Genomic DNA, 20,687 nt, shown 5'->3' with positions numbered 1-20,687 from the left:
TCATAGCTCCGAGGAATCTTTCAGGTGGAATCATGGAAGTGGGAGAGGTGGATGAAGGTGGTTTGTCTACCATTCTTGAAAGGGCGTCTGCTTTTCCATTTCATGATCTTGGTCTATAAATTATCTGGTAATTGAAGCGACTGAAGTAGAGGTTCCACCTGACTTGTCTACTAGAGAGAGACTTGTTCTTCTGCAGGTATTCAAGGTTGCGGTGATCCGTATATATGATAATCGGGTCTTTGGTGCCCTCTAAAAGATGCCTCCAATGTTCGAAAGCCCTTTTGATGGCCAAAAGCTCCTTTTCCCCGATGGGATAATTAATCTCTGCTGGAGATAAAGTGCTTGAATAGAAGGCAACTGGATGGAGGGGTGAATTCAAGGTCTTCCGTTGCGATAAGACTGCTCCCACAGCGTATTCAGAGGAATCCACTTCTAAAATGAACTGAAGTGTGGAGTTCAGAAAACTTAGTATGGGTGCAGAAGTGAATGCATCTTTTACAAAAAGGAAGGCTTGGTTAGCTTGATCATTCCATCTGTAAGGTATGTTAGAACTGGTTAGTTTTGTGAGAGGTTTTACAATCTTAGAATAATTTTTAATACATTTTCTATAATAGTTGCTGAAGCCTAAGAATCATTGCAGATGCTTCCTAGTTGTGGGTTGTGGCCACTGTTTGACTGCATCTACCTTATCTTGTTGCATCTGTATACCTTTGGGACTGATACGATATCCAAGGAACGTGATGTCTTGTGTATGGAATAGGCACTTTTCAGCCTTTGCATAAAGGTGATGTACTTGTAGACAGGAAAGAACCCAACTGACATGCTTTATATGTTCCTCCAGGGAGGATGAATAAATCAAGATGTCGTCGAGGTAAACAACAACACAGATATCCAGTAGGTCTCTGAAGACATCATTAATAAAGTATTGAAAGGTTGCTGGGGCATTTGTCAACCCAAAGGGCATAACTAAATATTCATACAACCCATATCTTGTCCTAAAGGCCGTGAGCCACTCATTCCCCTCTCTAATGCGAATCAAATTATATGCTCCTCCCAAGTCTAACTTCGTATAGATCTTCGCATCCTGTAGTCTTTCGATCAATTCGGGGATGAGGGGAAGTGGGTATCTGTTCTTCACAGTGATGTTATTCAGATCTCTATAATCAATAATTGGACGTAGAGATTGGTCCTTATTCCGGACGAAGAAAATGCCAGCTGCGGCTGATGAGACTGAAGGACATATGAAGCCTTTACGCAAATTTTCTTCTAAATACTCCTTAAGATGGTCCAATTCTGGTTTATTAAGGGGGTAAAGACGTTTACAGGGTGGTGTGGTCCCAGGTTTTAGATCTATAGGACAATCGTATGGACGATGTGGTGGTAACGTCTCAGCCTCTTTCTTACTAAACACTTCCGAGAACTTAGAGTATACCTCTGGTTCTGATAGTACTTCATTGAACTGCAAGAGAGAAGTTAAGGAGTGTTGGTAGCAAGTCTGCTTGCAATAAGAGGAATCCAATTTTACTTGTAAGGTTTTCCAATCTATTGAGGGTTCATGTAATTGTAGCCAATGCAACCCCAATACAATTGGAAATAATGGGGAGAGAATCACATCAAATGTAATGTATTCTTGGTGAGAACCTTGGATCGTAACCAAAATGGGGATGGTGTTGTGTGTGATTGGACCTGAGGAGATTTCTGAACCATCTACAACACGGATAGACACAGGGTTTATTTTTTTAATTAGTGGTATTTTATTTAAGGTTACAAGTGTGTGATCAATATAATTTCCTTGGGCTCCAGTATCAACGATTGCTTCTTTCTTCAGCAGCCTTTGCTCCCACTGTAAATAGAGTAAAAGACTACAGTGAGATGGTTTATTATGCATAATAAGAGAAGTTATGAAAGGAGAGCACTTACGGGTTTTATTCCTTTCAAGGGTTGGACAGTCTCTATCAGTGTGGTTTGCCATACCACAGTACATGCATAGGCCTTTGTTCCTGCGTCTTGAACGTTCTTCAGCTGTCAAGGGTCCACAAATGAACCCTATGTCCATGGCTTCACCATGATTAGGAGATAAAGCTGAGGTATGTGGAGGTGGTATAGTATGTTTTTTGTAAGGCATTTCTTGATTATGACGTTCGCTTTTCCTTTCCCGAAGTCTTTGGTCTATCTGCATGCTTAATTTCATGAGTGTATCCAGTGTATCCGGTAGAACAACTCTGGCGAGTTCATCTTTAAGAGGCTCAGAGAGGCCTAATCTAAACTGGTTGCTCAAGGCTATTTCATTCCATTGCGAGTCAGTCGCAAATTGTTTAAAGTCAGTGATATATAATTCGACTGGTCTAGTCCCTTGCTTTAACTTTCTCATTTTCCCTTCAGCACTGAGTTGGAGATTGGTGTCTGCATAGTATTCATCCATGGCTGTGAGAAATGAATTTAGAGTGGATAACACAGGGTTACGTGTTTCATATAGGGTGTCAGCCCAAACCCTTGGTTCAGCTCTGAGGTAGGATATTAGAGTAAGTACCTTGACCTCGTCATTGGGATAGGTCCTGGGTTTCAGGTGGAACATAAGGAGACAGGCATTCTTGAAATGTCGGTACTGACTTCTATCTCCATAGAATAGATCAGGTGCAGAAACAGAAGGTTCAGGAGATTGTTCAGATGGTGGAGTCCTGGATGTTGTTGCATCTTTGATTACTTTGCGCAGTGTTTCATTCTCCACCTGGAGTTCCCGCAACCCTTGACTGAGTTGGTCAACTCTTTGAGAGAGGTTGTAGACTACTTGTGGTAGATCTACTTGATCCATTTATTATTTTAGCAGGCTTATTTATTCTGTGAGAATTTGCGTAGAGTGTCAGCAGTTGACACAGTTAAAGGAAGTTATGGATCTCAACTGCAGATCTATTTATCCTAAAATAATTGAATGTATCACTTTAGTCTCTGTGCTTATATGACTGATGAGCTCAGAGTGACATAAGTGAATTTAATTAAATGAGAAGTCTGTGAATTATAAGATGAAACAGTCCTTAGAGAAATAGTACTTAGGCTTAAGCCTACTACCAATTAAGCATATTAGGTGATGTGCATCTCTGTAATGAGAAGGGGTGTGGTCTAATGACATCAACACCCTATATCAAGTGTGCATAATTATTAGGCAACTTCCTTTCCTTTGGCAAAATGGGTCAAAAGAAGGACTTGACAGGCTCAGAAAAGTCAAAAATAGTGATATATCTTGCAGAGGGATGCAGCACTCTTAAAATTGCAAAGCTTCTGAAGCGTGATCATCGAACAATCAAGCGCTTCATTCAAAATAGTCAACAGGGTCGCAAGAAGCATGTGGAAAAACCAAGGCGCAAAATAACTGCCCATGAACTGAGTAAAGTCAAGCGTGCAGCTGCCAAGATGCCACTTGCCACCAGTTTGGCCATATTTCAGAGCTGCAACATCACTGGAGTGCCCAAAAGCACAATGTGTTCAATACTCAGAGACATGGCCAAGGTAAGAAAGGCTGAAAGACGACCACCACTGAACAAGACACACAAGCTGAAACGTCAAGACTGGGCCAAGAAATATCTCAAGACTGATTTTTCTAAGGTTTTATGGACTGATGAAATGAGAGTGAGTCTTGATGGGCCAGATGGATGGGCCCGTGGCTGGATTGGTAAAGGGCAGAGAGCTCCACTCCGACTCAGACGCCAGCAAGGTGGAGGTGGAGTACTGGTTTGGGCTGGTATCATCAAAGATGAGCTTGTGGGGGCTTTTCGGGTTGAGGATGGAGTCAAGCTCAACTCCCAGTCCTACTGCCAGTTTCTGGAAGACACCTTCTTCAAGCAGTGGTACAGGAAGAAGTCTGCATCCTTTAAGAAAAACATGATTTTCATGCAGGACAATGCTCCATCACACGCGTCCAAGTACTACACAGCGTGGCTGGCAAGAAAGGGTATAAAAGAAGAAAATCTAATGACATGGCCTCCTTGTTCACCTGATCTGAACCCCATTGAGAACCTGTGGTCCATCATCAAATGTGAGATTTACAAGGAGGGAAAACAGTACACCTCTCTGAACAGTGTCTGGGAGGCTGTGGTTGCTGCTGAACTCAATGTTGATGGTGAACAGATCAAAACACTGACAGAATCCATGGATGGCAGGCTTTTGAGTGTCCTTGCAAAGAAAGGTGGCTATATTGGTCACTGATTTGTTTTTGTTTTGTTTTTGAATGTCAGAAATTTATATTTGTGAATGTTGAGATGTTATATTGGTTTCACTGGTAAAAATAAATAATTGAAATGGGTATATATTTGTTTTTTGTTAAGTTGCCTAATAATTATGCACAGTAATAGTCACCTGCACACACAGATATCCCCCTAAAATAGCTATAACTAAAAACAAACTAAAAACTACTTCCAAAACTATTCAGCTTTGATATTAATGAGTTTTTTGGTTCATTGAGAACATGGTTGTTGTTCAATAATAAAATTAATCCTCAAAAATACAACTTGCCTAATAATTCTGCACTCCCTGTATACACGCATTATCAGTAGAAGTTAAGCAATTCTCTGCAAGGATTCAGGAGATCGAACAAAGAGTATCGGATTTAGAAGACCTCACAGTATCTCACGACACTAAAGTACAGGCCAACTCACTCTTACTGATAGAATTACAAAGGAAAATCGAGGATTTAGAGAATCGGTCTAGGAGAAACAACGTTAGGATAATTGGGGTTCCTGAAACCGCTCAATACGCAGATTTAATAAAGTTTACGGCTGAGACTCTTCCTAAACTTTTTAACATTCCGCAAGAAATACTACCCCTAGCCGTAGAACGGGCACAAAGACTGGGGAGATCTCCTTCATCAGGTGGAGATAAAGCTAGATCCAGACCCATAATAGTGAGATATTTGAATTATCAGGACAAGATTAGGATCATGCAATTTTCACGTAAAAATATGCCTATTCTATTAGAAGGAAATAAGATCTTGGTTTTTCAAGATTTTGCTTATGAAACCACCCTAAAAAGGAGGGAGCTCTCCCCAATTTTTGGTAGACTGATTAAAGAGGGATTATTTGCCACAATTGTTTATCCAGCTAAACTTAAGGTAGAAATGCAGGGTCACATTTATTTTTTTGATAATGTATCTGAGGCAGAAAAATTTTATACTGAGAAGTGTACTAAGTAGTGTTGATTTAAAGGAGAGAAAGGGGAAAGCAAAAGTTATATATGATAATAACCTTGCTGTAAATATTGATGCATCAAAATGTTTCTCAGCCTTATATACACTTGGATATATTTTCCTTTTTTTGTGTTTTTTTTCTCTTTTTATCTCTGATGGTTAAGGGTAGACAAGCGCAGAAAATGGGGGTAGGGGCAGGGGGGGTTCCCTTTTTTTTTTCTTTTTTCTTCTATCAGGCTATTCTTCCTCTCCCCTTATAAATGATGGCTAAAGTAAGAAAATTGATTATATCCTCTTGGAACATTGGAGGTATATCTACTCCAATAAAGCGCAAAATGATGATCTCACAACTGAGGAAACTCAACACAGACATTGCCTTTATCCAGAAGACACATTTAAATGCAGTAGAAACACTGAAATTAAGATTCTCATGGGTCAAGGAAGTATTCTTTACACCTAGTACAGGTAGAAAAAGAGGAGTAGCTATTCTACTAGGAAAGAACATCTCATATGAAGTATTGCTAGAAGTTAATGATCTGGAAAGTAGAATTTTGATTTTAAAAATTAAAATTTTAAACTCTATATTTACCCTCTGCAATATATATGCTCCTAATAAATTTGAACCAAGGTTCTGGGAAATATTACAAAATAAAATCTTACAATTTGGGGAAGGCAATATAATTGTAGCAGGGGATTTTAATATGACCTCACAAAGCCCCTTAGATAGGTACAGGCAAACAAATATTACTCATATCTCTAAAAGAGATAAATTGGAAAATAAAATGTTCAAAACTCTATTCAGGAATCTAGCTCTTAAAGACATATGGAGGATCCAAAATCCAACTCAAAGAGAATTTACTTGTAAAGCTAGGAGTGTGAACTCCCTGTCAAGAATTGACTTATTTCTAGTCAATGAGAACCTATTAAAAATAGGAGCCTTAGCTAAGATAACGCAAGTCACTATATCAGATCATGCCCCAATTACTTTAAGTATTCCGCTGAGTAATAAAATACACAAATCACGTTGTTTCTTTTTCCCTAAATTTTTAATAAAAAACTTAAAATTTAAAAACTGGTTGACTACTAGAATGATGGAATTTTTTGCACTAAATCTTGGTTCAGTCAATGACCCGAGCCTATTATGGGAGGCAGGCAAAGCAGTAATTAGAGGGGACATCATTGCTTATATGGTTAATCTTAAACGAAAAACTACACACAGGGAAAACGAAATAATGAGGTCACTCACTAATTCTTACAATAAATACTTGGTACAACCCACATCTGCAAATTGGAGGAGATATACCTCTGCTAAGAGAGTTAGAGATACTTTTTTAATGCACACCTCGGTTCAAGCTGATCTTAAATATAGAGCTAAGTTTTATCGACATGGGGACAAGGCAGGTAAACTATTAGCTAAATTAGTTAAAAACACACAGGGGAGCTCTGCTATTGATTCACTTCTTGTGCAAGATATTATACTCAAAGATCCAAATGAAATCCTTGAGGCTTTTTCTGTCTATTATAGGGATATATATTCATCTAGGGAGTCGGATCTGAAAACCGCAGAACTATTTTGGAGAGGGCTCGAATACCCACGCCTGAATGATGAAGCGATAGTCAAAATTAATGCCCCCATTTCTGATCAAGAAATTGCTAATGCATTAAAAATGTGAAATTGGACAAAGCACCGGGACCTGACTCTCTGCTTAGTGAGTTCTTTAAGATACTGTCACATGTCTTAATTCCTCACTTGAGAAATCTTTTTAACTACTATTATATAGAAAATAAGACTATTTCCCAGAACTTTGCTGCATCTAATACAGTGTTAATCTTGAAACCAGGAAAAGACACTTCGAAAAAGGAGTCTTATCGCCCCATTGCGTTATTGAACACTGATTATAAGCTGTTGACATCAATTTTAGCTAAAAGGCTTCAACATGAGATAGTATTAATTGACAAAGATCAGGCAGGATTCTTACCTAAGCGTAACTTAACAGCCAAAATTAGAGAATTGCTTTTAATTATTGAGTATTTTTATAATTCACAAGAGATTATATGACAGGAGAAATCTGACTTAGCAATTATTGCGCTTGATGCAGAAAAAGCATTCGACTCTGTACATCATCAACATATTTTAACCTCATTATCTAATTTTGGCTTTAAAGATAACTTTATCTCCTTTATTGATAATATATGTAATAATTCATCCACTAAATTGATTGTCAACAACTTAGAATCTAATCTAATTAATCTTTAGAGAGGCACAAGACAAGGATGCCCACTATCACCTCTTTTATTCGATTTAGCGATTGAATCGCTAGCTCTTAAAATTAGGCAATCTCTTGAGGGAATAAAGGTTGGTTCAGCAGAGCAAAAGATTGCTTTATATGCTGACAATGTGCTGATCTATATTTCAGATACAGAAAAGAACATTCCAAAATTATTATCAATTATTAACTCTTTTGGAACCTTTACTGGTTATAAGGTAAATAACTCCAAATCGGAAATAATGTGGATTAGGAAAAATGAGGCTCCCCTCCATATAACACCTTTTAAGGAGGTAGTGTCTCATTTTAGATATCTTGGAATTAATGTATCAGCTAACCCAAAAGAGTGGTATGGTCTTAATATCTCTCCTATATTATCAAAGATAATAGAATATATGAATAGTTGGCAAAATCTTCCACTTTCCCTGTCAGGACGCATTACTATATTTAAAATAGTTCTCCTTCCAAAAATTCTTTTTCCGTTACAAAATATACCGGTCATATTGAAAGTTAAAGACTAGAAAAAAATGAACAAGGGTTTAAGGTATTTCATATGGAAATGTAAAAGGCCCCGTATTTCTTTAAATAAGCTATATCTACCCAAAAAAATTGGGGGACTGGCTCTACCTGATCTTAGCAAATATAGTTTAGTTTTTCTCTCACGCATTGCGATAGATTGGATTGTAAATAAAGATTACTTTACAAATAATAAGCTGGAAAAAAATATTATATACCCTTACAATCCTATGGCTCTAATTCACTGCCCAGTTCAATTAGTCCCAAAAAAGGTGAAATGTTTCAAATCGATTTATACGATAATACAGGCCTGGAAGATATATGGACAAAAAGTGGGTATCGATCTGTCTATTCCAAAATTTCAATGCCTATGTGGTAATCCAGAATTTCAACAAGGAACACAATCATGGATATTCCAGACCTGGCAAGAGAAGGGGTTAATTTTCATGTCTCAATTTATAGAACAAGAAACCTTATCAGTAAAAGCTTTCGACAAGTTAAAACAAGAATTTCAATTAAGTAACAAAGACTTTTTTGCCTATCTACAGGCCAGGCATTATCTTTTTTCTCTTACTGAAAAATTTGGGTGGTCATGGTGAAAATTAGACAGCTGGCCTATTCTAGCCAAAAATGATTTAACTTCTATCTCACTTTGGTATGAGCTGGCAATTAGCTTTCAGGGAAGTTTAAATTTAAGTCAGATAACACAGAGTTGGAATTGCCTATCCCCAGGATTAAACATGGAGATAGAACAGGTAGAAAAGTCTATAACTGTCACAGCCCAAACGACTCCATCTGTAAGTTGGAGAGAACCACATATTAAACTATTATATAGATCTTACTATACCCCATTGAAAGGATTCAAATGGCACAATTATAAATTTAATACCTGCCCGAAGTGTGCATATCCAGCAGCTGACATAATACACATGATGTGGGCATGTCCCAAGATAATTAAAAAAAGGGGAGGATTAGTGTGCGCTACAGGATAGTAATACTATACACTACTCTAAAGATACAATCCCTGTAATGTATCAGACACAAGTATAAATACAAGCGAAGCACTAAGCTTCAAGATACAGTAAGTGCGCCCTTAGGCTAAAAGTATACATACCAGATAAAAATAGTAAACAAATTTAATAAACACAGATATGCACAATATGCACATTATACAAAACTTTACTAGGGACGTCTCCCTGTAAATCCAGGAATATATAAAAAATGAAATAAAAGTTTATTACACTCGCTAGGTTCAATGCGGACTGGATCCTAAAATTACTATACAAACAATGTATCATACAGTGATATATAGAAACATATTATCAAAAAGTGCTATCTCTCTAAGTAAATAAAAGACTGTATGGCACAACAAGATTATATAACCATATGTGACATATATAAAAACAAATAGGATTGAAAAAACTTGATAGCGACAAGTTCAAATGTATAACTGCAGTGCAGATGGCCGTCTACATTCAGCGTAGGCATTTAGACAAATGCAAGGAATGACAGCTCAGATTTGCTTGCTGTTAACATGCTCCACAAGAATTATGCAAGGTTACTATACCGTGAGTCCAGAGGGTGTTACCGGAAAGTTAGGTCTTTCGGTCAAAGCTTAGACCGCAAATGTAGTCACCGCCGTTCCTGGGGATAGAAGTGTACAGACCTCTGCACGTGTGAGTCGGCGTCCGACGTCACACATTCCCCATCTGCTCTTCTCAATCCAATGTTCCGACAGCGTAAAGGCAAACAGCTGATCGCTGTGTCCGTATGTCAGCTTGTTGTTTAAACAGACTTGCCAGCTGAAGGTTTACTGATGTTCCAGTAGAGAGGTGGGGTACAGGTTCTTCCTCACCCTTGAGTATGTGGAAATGATATTAACCCGGGTTAAAGTTACAGTAAAGACTGCAATAAGTTGTCCTTCTTTCAAAGTCACAGTGTCACAAGTGCAAGCGACGCATTTCGCCCTCCCTTGGGCTTTATCAAGATCGATAAAGATCTCAAGAACTGGCGAGGCTCTATGACACCCAGTATTTTAGAGATTAAAAACTATATGAAAAAACTGTGTATTATTGAACAGATGGACACAACCTTAACATCCGAAAGGGATATAACACTTTTTTTTCGAAAGTGGTCCACATTCATTAAGATCTTCCCACCAGAAGAAATAAATCAGTTAATTTATCATTTTAGATACTCTGAAATAGTGATATTAGATAGATGGTAACACTTAACTCCCCTCTCCCTCTTTTTTTTTTCCCCCTCCCCTCCTCCCCCATGTTCCACCCCGCGCACACCACTCTATATTTTGATAAAGAGCAAAAGGATTAGGTAATTAATTTATAGGTCATGAGTGTAAGAGAAACAATCTTTCATTTTTCTTTCTTTTTTTTCAGTATTGTCTGTAATGATGCATAATACATATATAAAATGCCATCATTGAGTACATCTTACATTGTTTCGTTAGCAAAAGACATGTATTTTGTAATTTTTTTGGATATGATAAATGTCTTTGTTTCTTTTGTATAATGACATTAAAGGGCCATAATACCCAAATGTTTAAACACTTGAAAGTGATGCAGCATAGCTGTAAAAAGCTGATTAGAAAATATCTCCTGAACATCTCTATGTAAAAAAGAAAGATATTTTACCTCAAAAGTTCCTCAGTAGCCACCTCCCATTGTAAAGGATTTCTAAGCAGCATTTTAGTGTGTTTGTCCTGGGACATCTGAAGGGACTAGCATCGTGCACTCTCATATTATTTCACCAATCAGGTAAAGGAAGCTTACTATGAAATCTCATGAGAGTTAAGTCAAATCTCATGAGATCACAGTAAGAGTTCATGACCTCAGCACTGCTGATGCTGATTGGCTGCTGTTCATTTCTTCATTTTTTTAATTTTTTTTACCTGCAGCTGGGAGCAGCTGAGTATAACTTTTTACACCGAACTTACTCTGCTGAGCTGAGGAAATTGTGAGGTAAAATATCTTCCTTTTTTACATAGAGATGCTCAGATGATATTTTCCTGTCAGCTTTTTACAGTTATACTGCATCAGTTTCAAGTGATTTAGCATATGAGTATTATGTCCCTTTAAGTTTTGAATAGAATGCTCTATGTTCTTGTACTCAATGTTGGTAAATAAAGAAATCTTTAAAAAAAAAAGATTGTATTCAAGAACATAGAGATGACATAAAAACAATAGAGATACTACAATAGCTAGACATTTTGCCACATACCATCATTCTGATATGTCTTCCCTAAAAATGATGGCAATTGATAAGGGAATTACAAATGGTAGAGGGGGCAATAATGATATGGTCCTACTACAAAAAGAGACTTGCTGGATTTACACTTTAAAACTAGGTGTCCTAGAGGTCTGAATGAGAAATTGGAATTTGCCTCTTTCTTATAAGTTAGGGCCTCTATACAATCTAGTATAAATTGAGGTTTAATTCTGACATCACAGTTTTTCATATACAACAGGGTTTCTCCATACACATATCTATCTATTTAATGTTTACAATTTAAATAGAGATCAAAATACTTTTGATATATATAGTATTCTGTATTCTTTGTTTTTAAGCCTCTATGATGAAGTGAATGCTCTATACACACACACACACACATATATATATATATATATATATATATATATATATACATATGTTTGTAGAGCCTGTAAATATGTAATAACACAGTAGTATTCCCCAGGGTTCACAGTCACTGTAACTCAAAGTATAATTATGTAAATACTCCAATACAAGAACCTGCCGTTAAGGTGTGATGATGTGTATAATCCCCATGGAAAGCACAAGTCCATTTATCACAGCGCAAGTGGAAGTAATTCACATTCAAATGAGGGTATAAGCCTCTACACTCACCCCACTGATGGTCAGCTTTTCTTGTAAGTTTCACTCGAGACGTTGTGGCAGCTTCCAGGTCACAGGTTTCGTCATCCCGGTGAACCGCAGCTCCTGTGCGGAATTATACACTAGACGTACCTTCCTCTAAACGCCACCCGAGTCTTCTGGGCGTCTGACGTCATCATCGGAACATGCCGAAAGGGGGTGTGTGAGGCTTATCCAATCCGATCGCTCCGGCGCCGGTCGAATCTTCAGCTATCACAAGGGGAAAACACTGAACGGCAGGTAAAGAACCAATAGGAGTAGAGGCTCTGTGGGCTCTTGAGAGTAACGGACTCCTTGTAGTCCGTAAATATGAGCAAAAGAAAGAGATTCAAGAGTTCCAATTGTAGAAGAATCAAATGACTTTATTAAGGATAAAATCCAAAGTATACCAGCACGGTAGCAGAGAGACAGCTGGCCCTACTAGTTTCGGCGATGTGCCGTAATCTAAGACCTGCTGTGTATTTACAAGTGGGTGTTTAAAAGTAACTCTCTACACAATCATTGGCTACAGAGGGGTTAGATTAACCCTTGTCTGGGTGAAAACAAATGGAGGAAATGTTAACAAAAAAATGTAGACAAATGTAATGTAATACATAAGTTGAAATACATACATTAATAAGAGTCAAATTAATTTAAAGAGGGGGGGGAAAAGAAAATTCTGATATTAGTAATCTGTAACTAGAGCTGCATGTCATATTAAAGAATAACAATGGTTTTGTTACCAAAAATGGATTGAATATATACATACACACATGTGCAATAGTATGAATAAATCAATCAATAGCAAGCAAATTAAACAAACTGAAAAATTTACAAGCTGAAAAATTTAAGAAATGCAATTGATGAACATACAAAATCCATTCGGAAAGACCAGAACACATAATGGCATATATGACTACAGAGCCTGGTTATGCTGGAAGACAGATATAAGAGATGCAATCTAATGAAGAGAATTCCTCAAAAGTAGTGGTATATAATGGGGTACTAAGGATAAACCATTAAGTTATAAATATAAACATAAGGCAGTCAAAATTAAGACTTCTCAAATATGAGTATCTAAGTACCCTCATATTTATATTTATATCTTGAGGAGGTTAAGGGACGTCCAATCGTTTCTGGCATTGGCTCCCTTTTAGAGCCATTGTCAGAATGGTTGGACGCTATCCTGCAACCCATTGTACATTCCTTACACAGTTACATCAGGGATACCACACACATTTTACAGATACTTGATGGTTTTGTCTGGACACCATTGGATAGTTGGCTCACCATCGATGTGGTGTCATTATATTCCACTATCCCCCATGATATGGGCATTATTGCCATTAAACACTTTTTGGAATCTTTTTATTCCATGGATAATCCTGCAGCTGATTTTATCATCAGAGTGACCTCTTTTTTGCTAAAACATAATTATTTCATGTTTGAGGGGGTGTTCTATCTGCAGAGACAAGGTACTGCCATGGGGGCAAAATTTGCCCCATCATATGCTAACATATTTATGGGATGGCTAGAGATCAACTTTGTCTATGCAGATAGAAACCCCTTCATCCATCATATACGATTGTATAAACGTTTCATTGACGATCTGATCATTATTTGGTCCTCTGACGGTAAATCGGCTGAGGATTTCACAGAATTCCTGAACATAAGTAACAATGGAGTGAAATTCACCCATGAATGGCAAAAATCAGAAATCCATTTTTTGGATGTTAACCTTAGGGGAGACACTGACACTGGCACCATTACATCCAATTTGTACAGAAAACCTATTGCAGGAAATACCCTTTTACATCACAAAAGCGCCCACCCTAAACATGTTTTTAAGGGTATCACAAAAGGACAGCTACTTAGGGCTAAAAGGATCTGCAATAGGGAATCTGATTATAAAAAGGAGAGCCAAGAGATAAAAAATAGGTTGCTTGAAAGAGGGTACAACCAATCTTTGGTTGATAATGCCTTGGATGAAGTAACCAAAATGAAAAGAGGTGATGTCCTTCAGAAAAGCACATTTACAAAGTCTGATCACAAAACCAAGAATTGTACACTCTTCATCACCAAGTATTCAACGGAATTCTACGAGATTTGTAGAATTCTCAAGAAATACTTCCCCATGTTATATGGGGACAAACAACTAAAACCGATAGTGGAGAGAGGATTTAAATGTGTTTATTCCAGAAATGTCACATTAGGAAATATCCTATCCCCAAGTCAAATAACACAGAATACCAGGCCCACTACTTGGCTTTCTGTAAATGGGACCTACAAGTGTGGGGTCTCAAGATGCAAGGCCTGTGATTTCATCACAGAAGGTAGAAACTTCTACTCTTGTGTTACTAACCACACATATGAAACAAAGGGTTGTATAAAATGCTCAACTAACTATGTGGTTTATGTTATTGAATGTGTTTGTCACAAACTACAGTATGTGGGCATGACGTCTCGAGACATCCGTACCAGAGTACAGGAACATTTGGGCTATATTAGGAACGAAAAGACATGTTCAGAACTAGCCAGACTTTTCATTGAAATTCATCATGGTGATGTCAGATCTTTCAAGTGGCGAGCAATTGAGGCCATTAGGAGACCACCAAGAGGTGGGGACAAAGATGCTATTTTAGCACGCCAGGAAGCATTCTGGATTTTCAGATTACGTACTCAGGTCCCTAATGGCTTCAACTCGGAATTTGATCTGATCAATCACTGGTGCTGAATATAATTTAGCATTGTCCGTGTACACTAGCAAAAAACATTCACAACATTTAAGCCATTCACATTCTTTGGCGAAACTGAATTCCTAATAACAAAAACCTCTCTTTATGATCGAGTTAAATACAACATCATATCATGTTGTTTTAGGTTCAATTTCATGTGTTCATATCCTTACTATTAGGGCTATCTTGGTTATAAGACTTGATTGAATAATAAATAAATTATATTGTTTATGCATAGTATTTTGATTGTTTCCGTATTGGTAAATATGAGGGTACTTAGATACTCATATTTGAGAAGTCTTAATTTTAACTGCCTTATGTTTATATTTATAACTTAATGGTTTATCCTTAGTACCCCATTATATACCACTACTTTTGAGGAATTCTCTTCATTAGATTGCATCTCTTATATCTGTCTTCCAGCATAACCAGGCTCTGTAGTCATATATGCCATTATGTGTTCTGGTCTTTCCGAATGGATTTTGTATGTTCATCAATTGCATTTCTTAAATTTTTCAGCTTGTAAATTTTTCAGTTTGTTTAATTTGCTTGCTATTGATTGATTTATTCATACTATTGCACATGTGTGTATGTATATATTCAATCCATTTTTGGTAACAAAACCATTGTTATTCTTTAATATGACATGCAGCTCTAGTTACAGATTACTAATATCAGAATTTTCTTTTTTCCCCCCCTCTTTAAATTAATTTGACTCTTATTAATGTATGTATTTCAACTTATGTATTACATTACATTTGTCTACATTTTTTTGTTAACATTTCCTCCATTTGTTTTCACCCAGACAAGGGTTAAAGGGGAGTGGTATTTCTAACCCCTCTGTAGCCAATGATTGTGTAGAGAGTTACTTTTAAACACCCACTTGTAAATACACAGCAGGTCTTAGATTACGGCACACCGCCGAAACTAGTAGGGCCAGCTGTCTCTCTGCTACCGTGCTGGTATACTTTGGATTTTATCCTTAATAAAGTCATTTGATTCTTCTACAATTGGAACTCTTGAATCTCTTTCTTTTGCCTGTAAATATGTGTTACTTGTTTTATTATGCTAAAACTTTATGTAATACACTGAATGTAAATTATGATGTCACAAAAGAAGGCGGGGCATACAGGTATAAAGGAAGGCACCTGTATTCAAGAAATTAGCCCTGGCAAAGTCCCTGTATGTAGGAGCACATAGGTGAAAAACGTGTGTTGGCAAGCTCCTAACCTTTGCTGTGCACTGTGCTGAAACAACAGCCTAACTATTACATTGTAAGCAAGAGAGAGAACTTACATGTTATTTATCTTATGACATGTGTCTTATGAAAACCCGCAGCTGCCTGAAAGTTTAATCGTTTGAAAGCTTAGCTAGCCTCTCAATAACGGTCCCAGTGTAAGACAGTGATGCCAGAGCGTTTGCATTTCCCTGGGTGAAATTTAGAGGTGATGCTTGGAGGTAACCCCGGCTAGTTTGACAGCTCAACTAGCCCGTCAATAACGGTCCCAGTGTGAGTCAGTGATGCCGGAGCGTTTACATTTCCCTGGGTGAAATTCAGAGGTGAGGCTTGGAGGTAGCTAAAGTAAACAAGACACAGGCAACTGCAGAGGATACCTAACTTGGGGTCTTTCTTATCCACACGGAACCGCTATCATCTGGAAACGTGCAGCCAGAGGTGGGCAACAGAAGCGTTACTTTAAATCTACACAGACACAGAGTTCCTGTTTGCAAGCGGACAAAACAAAGATACAGATACAGGCTGACCGAGGAATCGGGAGCACACGATACGGTAAAATTGTATCACAGTCTCTAATTGCACTGAAGCCTATTTTATCTTTGCAAAATAGGAAGGCTGAGTGGCAGGCACTTCTTAAACAAACAGGCACTAGGTTCAAATTTAAAAATAGGATTTTTTTGTGTGTGGTTGGACGGCTTGCCAAGCGTGATGAAACGGATCAATAGCTTCTTGCAAACAAAGTGTGTAGACGCGGTAAAGCTGCGTCCGAAACCGGAACCGGTAACTCCTGTGAAATCCTCCAATGATAGAGGCTGGCAGAGTGCCGTAGCCTGCGATATGATTCAATACCGCGCAGTGTTAGACAAAATAGGAAGGCTCAGTGGCAGGCACTTCTTAAACAAACAGGCACTAGGTTCAAATTTAAAAGGAAAAAAATACTTTAATGAAAAATTAGTAAAAATACATGATAGGCATGACAACAGTACAAGGGAAGGAAGAAAAATAATGGCCTGGCGCATTTTGCGCCCCCTAGTGGCGCTTATTCATAGGCTAAGGTGCAAGGTGAGTGATACCTATTTAAAGGAAAAAGCATTAACCCTTACAATGCAAACAAAAATTGTTAAAATCACTAAATTGTTAAAAACATACACAAATTGACAAAGGGATATATATACAGAAACACACTTTTTCTGCTACAGAAACACAAGCTGAATATGTGGACGACAAAACCTATAGTAAATTACTAAAATTAAAGAAGCAAGAATTTATAATTATATATATACACATTTGTCTAATGAATGGTATAAAAATGTAAATATAAATAGACTTGTATACTCATGTATATACAATCACCATGAGGAATTTCAGGATGGAATAATTTATATATAATAATAAACATATATAAACAACCCTAAACACTATATATGTTTAAGTATAAGTATATGATAAAACTGCTAAGTGCTACTATCCAATAAATGCAATAGATTAATGCATCCAAGATTTAATTGTCTATTAGATAGTTAATATTGCATTCTTTATTCATACCTAAGGGGTAACGTGTATTTAATTTAATTATCCAAAAAAATTCTTTTTTATCAAGAATTTGATGTCTATTACCTCCTCTAGGTGGAATAATAGCAATATCTATAATCTGAACTGACATGTCTGCCACATGTGTAAAATGTATACCATTAAAATGATTCACTACTGCTGAGTCCTTACAATAGTTTTTAACGTCTCTTACATGTTCTCCAAACCTGGTTCTGACTTCACGTGAGGTTTTACCCACGTATTGACATTTGCAAATATTGCAAGTCAGAAGATAAATGGCAAATCTGGTTTTACAATTCGCATAAAAATGAATGCCATATTGTTTATTATCTATACTAGAGGAGAACTGATCACCTCTAATAAGATGTAGACAAGTGGTACAATCTCTACTTCCACATTTAAAAAGGCCTTTTTTAGATAGCCAATCCCCTGATCTTAAACTCTTGTTGTCTGGTACTAAGCTTGGAGCAAGTACTCTCCCTAGTGTTTTAGGTCTTTTGGGGACAAACCTGAAGTTTTGTACAAGTGTTTTTAAGATTTCATCACCTAACAATATGTGCAAATGTTTTTTTTAAATTTTAACCACAGCATTATAGTGTAAGGAATACTCAGTGGTAAAAACTATAGTGTCATTCATATGTGATTTGGGTTTGTCTTCTGGGTTTTTAGATTTGCTCCTGTAATCCCTTACTGTAAGTCTGCATTTTTCAAGTTTCTTAAGATTATATCCCCTCTTAATAAGCCTCTCTTTCAACTCTAGCGACTGTTGATCATAAATAGTCACATTTCGTGTTTCTGCAAAGTCTAATAAACTGCCCTCTCGGTATAGCCTTCACAACATGATCAGGGTGTTGAGATGCTGCATGCAAGATTGTATTGCCTGCTGACGGTTTTCTATAAGTTTGGGTAACTATTTGATTGTCAAGAATCTTCAAAGTTAGATCTAAATAATTAATTTGTTGTCTGTTATGTTCCCCTGTGAATTCTAAACCCATCAGATTATTACTCAAATAAGCTAATAAATCCTCAAGGATAACTTCTTTCTTTTCATCTTTAACTATCAGCAGCAAATCATCTATGTAACGAACAAAAAGTACTACTTGTTCCATCCAAGGGTTGTTGGTAGAAAAAATGTATGACAACTCCCACCATGCAACATAAATATTTGCAAAGGCAGGGGCAAATTTAGCCCCCATGGCGGTTCCTCTTATCTGCAAGTAGTACTCATTGTTGAACATAAAATAATTATACGAAAGTAAAAATTGTAAAACTTCACATATATAGTTTCTATATAAAACTTCACATATATAGTTTTCTTCTTGTGCTCTAAAAATTTAGAGCTTGCTTCTAAGGGTTTGAGATCCTGTTTAATACTTTCTACTTTAATTTTAAGCCTCATTCTCTTCTTTTCTTTTACTCTGATCAAAATATTGATGAGTTTAAAAGAGCACTCCGTGAGGGCGGTGTTCCATTCCTCCATATCAGGTGGATCATCAAACTCAAACGAAGGATATTTTTTAAACCTAAGTCCCCTTGGGATCCTATCCAGTGACGTGCAGTGACATCAGAGGCTGGTGAGGCAGTGGCAGGATACGCCTTCATTCTTTAGATATCCTTTGTTGAAGAAATAGCAATGCACATGGGTGAGCCAATCACATGAGGTATCTATGTGCAGCCACCAATCAGCAGCTACTGAGCATATTTAGATATGATTTTCAACAAAGGACATCAAAATAATGAAGAAAATTAGATATTAGATGTAAATTGGAAAGTTATTTAAATTTGCATATGGGTTTCATATGGGTTTCATGTCCCTTTAAATGGTGTCTTGGAAAACTGGTCAACTTAGTAAACATCTGATTTTAGTCTTAAAGGATTGTAACAGAAACTCTTGCCAGATAACACAATGCTTCCTCTGATTATGAGATCTAGAAATCCATGCCCATTAAAATATGTTTAAAACATACTTTTTACTTTAATGCTGCAAATTATGCTTATAGATTCTTTCATTACATAAGGGATGAGAGTCAGAGGGGGAGGAAGAGAGACAGAGAAAGAGACTATGGGGGAGGAAGAGAGACAGAGAGAGAAAGAGACCATGGGGGAGGAAGAGAGACAGAGAGAGAAAGAGACCATGGGGGAGGAAGAGAGACAGAGAGAGAAAGAGACCATGGGGGAGAACAACACATAAGGAGAGAGATGGCTAGATATATATATAGAGAGAGAGACACACACACACACACAAGGGGGGGGGGGGGAGAGGGACCATAGCATTTTAAAGTAATAAAACAGCAGAGCTACAGAGTTCAGAAATTTAGTGTGAAGCACAGAGGCAAGCTGCTAAGTTAGTGGGTGTAAAGTTTGAGTAAACAAAATACAAAAACGACCCTGCTGTAAAAGAGTAAACAAACACTAAACCACATTCATTAAATTAGCATTTTCACTAACAGAATCCCTATCAGTAAAATCTTACTTTAATAAGATGTGGGTGAAACACTGCTCTCTGTGCCTCTCTCCTGCTCTGGAAGGATTCAGGAAGTGACAGTGGCACATTCCACTGCACTTAGAGGGGAAGAACAGAACTCTCTTTTTCACTTTAGCAAAGCTAGCAGCTTCACAGGAGAGCAACAAAATATATGAAAGTTGTTTTTTTCCGTTTTTGTTTTGTTTTATATGATTTAACATCCAGCCCCAACCCTATGTTCCACTTACTAATGCCTTTCGCTGGATTGGTTCAGCCCAAATAGGACTGCCTCAAATAAGCAGTTAATGGGCCATGCAATGATCTTAACCACTTGCATCCAGTAGATGGCGCAGCATGTTGTGTAAAGGTGGGCAGACCTGCTTGTGCCTCTTCATTGCACAACATATAGCTGTGAGAAAAAAAAATGCTGGGAAAAAAAAATTAATTTTTTTTTAAAGCCAATAAAAAAATATATATTTTTGCCCATATGAGAGGTGAAGCACTGCCTCACCTGCCTCTAGTGACTGCACATCACTGATCCTATCCGCCTCCACATACTTGTTGAATGCCACTATATCCCACATCAAACGCAGATTAGAGATCAAGGTGTTTTGTAGGGCTTTAAAATTAGATTTTAAACTTGAATCCTCAATATCACTCTCAGCTTTGGAAAATATTTTATTAAAAAACTCCTCTTGGTTATGCATATCAAACATGTCATCTGTCTCCACATTGCTTGTGTTAGTGTCAGAGTCCGGTGCATAATGGGTTAAATCTGATCCCAAAACCTCCCTGTCTGTGTCAGCCATACTCTCAAATATGTATCAACCTAATGTGCCTGGGTTAGTATGCC

The sequence above is a fragment of the Bombina bombina genome, chromosome 2 (genome assembly GCF_027579735.1).
Source record: "Bombina bombina isolate aBomBom1 chromosome 2, aBomBom1.pri, whole genome shotgun sequence".
Taxonomy (NCBI): domain Eukaryota; kingdom Metazoa; phylum Chordata; class Amphibia; order Anura; family Bombinatoridae; genus Bombina; species Bombina bombina.
The sequence above is the reverse complement of the archived record's forward strand: the minus strand, read 5'-3'. Positions refer to the sequence as shown.